At 39.3% G+C, this 8016-nt stretch overlaps 1 pseudogene; it reads left to right on the forward strand.

Moving 5' to 3' along the window:
- The first annotated feature begins 6580 nt into the window (after positions 1-6580).
- Positions 6581-7087, forward strand: LOC139019617 (ferritin light chain pseudogene; annotated as a pseudogene).
- Positions 7088-8016: the final 929 nt, after the last annotated feature.

Below are 8016 nucleotides of genomic sequence, written 5' to 3' on the forward strand. Positions count from 1 at the left end.
ACATCAGCTGAGATTATATTCTGAGTTACCTAATAAATATCACCCAGTCAATGCAATATACATAAGAGTCTGGCATTAAAAACGAATGAATGGATTTATTAGTATAAATAAATAAAATGACTTCTGTCCATGATATTAGTACTATATGGATTTTCATTAAATTATGTAATGTAAACCATGGTCAGTTCTAACGAAAGGTACAAAATCAGGGTTCTTATATATGTAAATAAATTAGCCTGCTTGAAATAGATAGCTCACAACTTTCCTTCTATTTCTCATATTGGTGCCCAAACTATGAGGAAATGATTGACAGGATGGCCCAAATTTACTTCCACTGCCAGAAAAAAGCACATATTAAACAATAATAGGAAAAGAATCTCAATGCACCAACTCTACATGAAAACTAAGCTGAAATCAGAACTGACAGCTCAGTCCTAAAATGCACATTCAATCTAAAGGGAGAGAATGTTAGCAGAAAATAATTACCTATTACTCTCACCCTATTTTCAGTAAAATTAATGTGAAAATGTTTCAAATTGTCGTTGGAGGAAAATTCAACACACAGGTTCATCTCTAATTATAAAAAAAACAGGGCACACATTTTTTACATGCAAAGTCATTTGTATATTGTTCAGTGTAGGAAAGGTTGGCCGTCACGGAGAAAATATCTTTCTTTTATTTAGAACAATGGTACCAGGTGCTAACAAAGGCATTTCTATTTTTGGTTGTAATTTCATTCTACTCCTGAAGAAATGTGCAAGACAGAAACCAAGATAAGAGAAAATTACATCTAAGTTTTGTTTAGTTTTAGTACTAACTGCCTATACAGATACTTATGAATATTTATATAAAATTTTTAATTTAAAAAATCTATAATAATAAAAGCATAATATGCAAATTGAATGAGTGTCCAAACAGCAGAACAGCCAAACAGCAGAACGACCGTCTGGACGACCACATTATGACATGCACTAACGCTAGGCCAGCCAAGGCAGTGCAATGCGATTGGTCAGGGGGCCCCACCATCACCCCATGATCACCCTGCAGAGGGAGGCCCAGGCCACTGGCCAGAGGGGTGATCAATCAGGGGGTGGGGGGAGGACCTTCGCAATCACCCCAAAGAGGGAGGCCCAGGCCATTGACCAGCGAGCGGCAGTGGGTGGGCGGGGCCTCCCTCTGTGGGGCGACCTATCACGGGGTTCCAAGACTGTGGGAGGGCACAGGCCAGGCCGAGGGACACACCCCGCCATGCAAATTCCATGCACCAGGCCTCTAGTGTTATAATAAAATGCTAGTATTTACATGACAGTTTACAGTTTATAAAGCATTTCAAAGATATTACCACGCTTCCTTTTATAAACTTGAAAAAGTTTTAGGGTCTATTACATTGATATGATGCATTATGTTGTCATCAAAATAATGTTGTAGAAAAATATGACATATTCAAAATAATGTTAACTAAATGGAGGTTTAATATTAACTAGAGTTTGTCTTAGCCAGTTTGTCTCAGTGGATAGAGTGTCCGCCTGAGGACTGAAGGGTTCCAGGTTTGATTCCAGTCAAGGGCACAAGCCTGGGTTGTGGGCTCGATTCCTAGTAGGGGACGTGCAGGAGGCAGCCAATCAATGATTCTCTCTCATCATTGATGTTTCTCTCTCTCTCTCCCTCTCTCTCTGAAATCAATAAAAATATATTTAAAAAATATATACATATATGTATATATTAACTAGAGTTAGAAATGACACTTTCAAGGGGCACTTTATTCTTTCTTGCATTTTCCTGCTGCCTGACCTGACACTCCTCCAAGCAGTATGACTGACTCAGTAACACAAGACAACTGCAGAAGGGTTTTGTTGTTGCTGTTGCTTCACAAATAATTCCCATTAAATAAGCTCAGATTTCTCCCAATTTTTGCTAACTGTTCATTAGGGAGACAGTATAATACAATGATCAAATATTCTGGCTGGCGCCATGCTGCCTGGTTTGAAACTTAGCTCTGCCACTTACTGTGTGTCCTGAGGCAAATTACTTAACCTTTCTATAGATGTATGAAATGGGGATGAGAATTTCCCATCTCTGAGGACTGCTTTGAGGTGTAAACAAGAAGATGCACATAAAACATCTAGTGACTGGCAAGTAGTAAATAGTCAGTGGAGGGTCCTTTTTTCCTTCAAAGGACCATGTCAAATCTATTAGTGGCATCACCAACCACGGATAATAAAGGAAGACAATGCTCTTGTGTTAAAGAATAGGAACCTCTCCTCATGCCTTTCTTGTTCTTTGAGTGTTAGTTCTGTGCAGAGAGTAGAGAATATATTCAAGTGCAATAAACATTAAAGCTTATGAAATCTTGGTGAAAGCTTTTCTCTTTCATAAGTAGAGTGAGGATTGGACCAAACCATGGCCAGGCAGAGACTGCCTCTCCCATGATATGATGGATGTCATATGTCCAGTACAATCAAAATCCTGCTGACCAGTCTCTATCTCCCTTTAAGTAGTAAAAGGATCCCAAGGAACCACACTGACTAGAAAGAGAGAGATATCTCCCATGGCTCTACCAATGGAATAATGTCCTAAAATGCTGACAAGTAAAAAAGTCGGTTGCCAAAAATTATAGAGTTTAACCTCATTTACACAAGATACTAATAGCAATTTTTGAGTGATTTATATAAAAGGTATCTTTTGGGCCAGGGGACAATTTTAGATTTGCAGAAAAGTTGGAAAGATGGGAAAGATAGCTTCCATGTACCTGTCACCCAGTTTCCCCTAATGTCAACTTCTTACATAACTACGGTACACTTGTTAAAACTGAGAGCTTGACATTGCTATTAACCTTACTATTAACTCCAGACTTTAGAGTTCAAGTTTTTTTCCCTAATGATGTCTTTTTTCTATTCCAGGATTTCACTCTGCCCTTAGACATCATGCTTCCTTAGTCTCTCAGGTCTATGACAGTTTCTTAGTCTTTCTTTGTTTATCAGAACCTTGACAGTTCTGAAGAGTACTGGCCAGGTATTTTGTAAACTGTGCCTCAATTTGGATTTTTTCCAATGTTTTCTTTTTCATGCTTTGACTGATGCTATAGATTTTTAAGAATAGCACAGAGGTAAAGTGCCTTTCTCCTTAGATAAGATCAGGAGCTATGTAACAACAGCATGACTTATTACTAACGATGTTAACCTTGACCATTTGGTTACAGTGGGGCCTGTCAGTTATCTCCACTGTCAAGTTCCCTTTTCTTACCAAAATCTGGGAGCAGGGATGCTGTTGCCATTGATAGTCCACTGTTCCTGGCCCCCCTCACAAGGCAGAGCTAGAAAATAATCTGAGTAATTTTTATTTTCTCCTTTTTTTCTTGTCTGTGGTTTACAATGCAAAATAGGTCTCACTGGCCAAAATCCAGGAGTCAGGAGAGCTGTTTCTTTCTGGAGACTCTAGGGAAGTGAGAGGATTCACTTTGTTGCCCTTTCCACCTTCTGGAAAAGGCCCACGGTCCTTGGCTCATAGTGCGCTTCCTCCATCTGCAGAGCCAGCCAGTGGGTTGAGTTCCTCTCATGTTCTGTGACCCTGAGCTTTTGTTCTGCTTCCCTCTTCCTCTTTTAAGGACACTTGCAATTACACTGGCACATCAGATAATCCAGATACTCTCCCTATTTTAAGGTCAGTTGATTAGCAACCTCAATTCGATGTGCAACTTTAATTCCCGGTTGCCATGTAAGGTAACACATTCTCTGGTTCTGGGGACAAGGGCATCTTTGAGGGTTCAAGAAGGATTATTTTGCCTACGAAGCATGTGAATTATTTTGTAACAAGAAAAACACATAGGCAATGATAAAGCAGCCATTCATAAAACTAATAATTTTTAAAAATCTAACCAGTAATTTTGTTTTGCTCTTCAAATTAGAACAAGTACCCTTTTCTCAAGATACTTTACAACTATCTGATGAAATGTCATCACAATATATTGACTTAGTTAAAACAAGAAAATAATACATAAAACCTACAATGACTATTATATTTCAAAAACTATGTAAATTCATAATGACTACTATGCAAATGGCATTCCTTAAATGTGGCTCCCTCATGTTGTGTATGATCTACTCCAGCTTCCATGGTATCCACAGGAGAATTAAGTGGACTAAAGTAAAACCATGCCCCTCATTAGCTGCTGTTCACACATTAACTTATTTAATGTTCTTAGTACCCTTCTAGGTGAGAATTAATATCCCACTTACTTAAGATGAGATTTCAAGTAATTTGCCCAATGCCATATAGCTACTAAGTGTCACAATTAGAATTAAAACTCAGTAGACCCAATACCGAAGTCTTTATTCTACAGTGGCTCTCGCTTCAGCCATCGCCTATGCCCTTCAAATACAAAAGAAAGCAAAGACCACTGGGCCTCTGTAGATGCTGGAAGGAAATGCAAATTCAGAAAATTCCCAGCCTTTCTGCCAAAGCAGGGGGCACAGCACCTCTCTTTCCACATCACCCCACTCCACCATCACCCCAGTCTTCACGTTATGGAAAATAAAGACTAGATTCCCACCCCCACCCCCATTACATCAATAGCACAACTATTTTAAAAACTGTCCCAAGTCCAAATGGAAGTCATATAAACCAAAACTATAGGTGGTTGGTAAATAAGCCTTAATAAGGAAAATTCTAATAAACAAGCATGAGGAAAAATGTTTACCCTTTAGTTCAAATAAGTACAAATTAAAGCAACATTTATGAAGCATTCCAGAATAAGAATAATGTTGGGAAATAGCTCTCAACATTTTGAGCAGTTCCTGTGGAATTGGGATGCTAATTTCCTGCTGGTAGCAATGGAAATTGTTACAACATTCTTAAAATGCAATGGGAAACTGGCAAGAACCATACAAATGTTCAGGAATCTTTTGATCCAAACAGTCAAGGAACTAAGAAAAATAAGTTATTCAACATCATAAAAAACTTACATGCATAAGATATTTGTCAAAAATCTGGAAACACCCTAAATGCAAAACAGTAGCAAAATGATTTAGTAAATTACAGTACATCAACTTGATGGAAAACTATGTCATTATTAAAATGGTAATTATCAAGTAAATGTAGAAATGTAGAAAATGTTTATGGTTTACAGTTTGAGTGGAAAAAAATTAAAGGGCTTCTATCCTATGATTGTATCTATAGAAGTATGCATTTGTGCAAACAAATACCAAATTTTCTCATTCTAAAAGGCATATTTTTAGTATGTCAACAGCTGAGGAATCAAGATGCATTTTACAAAAAAAAAAAAAAAAGATGCATTTTACAATCAATACTGTCTTGTGTTTAACTGGAAGTACTTTTTCTTTCTTAGTGGTATGTGAAATAATGATACATCTTAGATTAAATGAAATGTGTTACTATTAGAAACTATACAAATCTGAAGCTGTTGTACTAAAGGTGAGAGATTCTGGGTGTTTCATTTTGCTTATGTTCAAATTAAACTTTATTAGTAATAACTTTAAAGGAATAATGTTATTCATTTGTTAAAAGAATAACAAATAAATAGATTTAAATGCCTTTGATGGGTAGTGGGAAATTCTAAAGGGAGGTGTATCTAGAAGAAATTGTCATGTGCAATAAATAAAACTTCTTTTAAAAAGAGAAAAAGTATGAAAGGAATTTTGAAGAAAGGAATCTATTTTTAGCAAGAAGGAATAATGAAAGGGAACGGGGCTTTCAAATGTTTCCTAATCTACCGTGTGACCTGCAGGATGCTGTTTTCTTTTATGTCTGACTTCACAAGGGTCAGGAATCCTATGCCATGAAGTAAAATTTAGAAACTGAAAACGACCAAGTAGCTGTCTTTCTTATCATCTTTCATTAAAAGTGGCTCTGCATTAAGACATAATTAAATTTGGTATGAAGGAGGTAAATAGTTTCAACTGTACACAAAAATTCTTGCCAGAGATTGATTCAAAATGGCGGCCAAATAGGCTGAAGTGTCCGGAGACTTGTCCCATCTCACACCTGTCAGAATGGCTATCATCAACAAATCAATAAATGACAAGTGCTGGCAAGGATGTGGAGACAAAGGAACCCAGGTGCACTGCTGGTGGGAATGCAGACTGGTGCAGCCACTGTGGAAAACAGTATGGATATTCCTCAAAAAATTAAAAATGGAACTACCATTTGACCCAGTAATCCCTCTTCTAGGAATATATCCCAAGAAACCAGAAACACCAATCAGAAAGGATATATGCACCCTTCTGTTCATAGCAGCACAATTTACAATAGCTAAGATTTGGAAACAGCCTAAGTGCCATCAGCAGATGAGTGGATTAAAAAACTGTGGTATATCTACACAGTGGAATACTACGCTTCAGTAAAAAAAAAAAAAAAAAATAGAAGGAACTCTTGAGTGCACTCGGCAGTCCCGGATCTGTCTCTTGCTTCAACAGTGTTTGGATGGAACAGACCCAGAGACGCCCCTTCTTCCAGCCTCTGGCCTCTCTCCAGTGTCTTATCCAGTCACCACCTTCCGAACCATCTCCAGGACCAGCCAACACACCGGTTTTTTTCTATCTTAACTCCTTATTGCCCAACAACCATGAGCTCCCAAATTCGTCAGAATTATTCCATCAAGGTGGAGGCTGCAGTCAACCGCCTGGCCACCCTGCACCTGTGGGCCTCCCACACCTACCTCTCTTGGAGCTTCTATTTCAACCAGGACGATGTGGCTCTTGAGGGCGCTCAGCATCTCTTAAAGTTGCAAAACCAGCACTGTGGCCGCATTCTCTTCCAGGATGTGCTGAAGCCTTTCCAAGATGAGTGGGCAAAACTCAGGACGCCATGGAAGCCGCCGTAGCCTTGGAGAGGAACCTGAACCAGGCCCTGTGGAGCTGCAGGCCCTGGTTTTACCCCTGGTTTTACCTCAGCTCCGTGACTTCCAGGAGAACTACTTCCTGGGTGAGGGGGTGAAAATCATCAGGAAGATGGGCAACATCTGACTCACCTCCACAGGCTGGCTGACCTCCAGGCTGGGCTGGGCAAGTATCTTTTCTACAGGCTCACTCTCAGGCATGACTACGAGCCTTTGGAGCCCCGAGGCCTTTGAAAGGTCCCTCTGCATTCCCCTGGCTTTTACCTGAGCCTCTTCCCAAAACTACTAGCCATTTTTTTAACCACCCTGACACCCACACTCATACATTGGACCAAATGAAACAATAAAGCTTTTTGCAACAACAAAAAATAAGGAACTCTTTCCATCTGCAATAGCATGGATGGACCTGGAGAGCATTATGCTAAGCAAAATAAATCAGTTGGAGAAAGATAAAATCACATGATCTCATTCATTTGTGGAATATAATGAACAACATAAACTGATGAACAAAAATAGATCCAGAGACATAGAAGCATCGAACAAACTGTCCAACCTCAGAGGGAAGGTTGTGGGGGGGATAAGAGATCAACCAAAGGACTTGTATGCATGCATATAAGCATAATGCATGGACACATTGTAGGGGGATGAGGACATGTGCTGGGGGGTGGGAATTGCCGGGGAGAGGTCAATGGGGGGGAAAGGAAACATATGTAATACTTTAAAGAATAAAGAACTAAAAAAAATTTCTTGCCAAAACAATAATGCAAATTCGCATGGGATTGGAAAGAGACCTCAGTTTTCAAAATATAAGTGGTGAAGACTATAAATGTAAAGAAGAAACAGAAGAAGGAGAAGAAGGAGAAGGAGAAGAAGAAGAAGGAGAAGAAGAAGAAGAAGAAGAAGAAGAAGAAGAAGAAGAAGAAGAAGAAGAAGAAGAAGAAGAAGAAGAAGAAGAAGAAGAAGAAGGAGGAGGAGGAGGAGGAGGAGGAGGAGGAGGAGGAGGAGGAGGAGGAGGAGGAGAAGGGGAAGGGGAAGGGGAAGGGGAAGGGGAAGGGGAAGGGGAAGGGGAAGGGGAAGGAAGATTCAGAAAGAAACCATACCAGGATATTTAAAAGTAAAATTTATTACAGGAAATATGAGAGTTTTTTGTCAACAACAGTTAG

This window comes from Myotis yumanensis, unplaced genomic scaffold (assembly GCF_028538775.1).
Source record: "Myotis yumanensis isolate MYYU_CA2020_CCGP unplaced genomic scaffold, mMyoYum1.0.hap1 SCAF_11, whole genome shotgun sequence".
Taxonomy (NCBI): Eukaryota; Metazoa; Chordata; class Mammalia; order Chiroptera; family Vespertilionidae; genus Myotis; species Myotis yumanensis.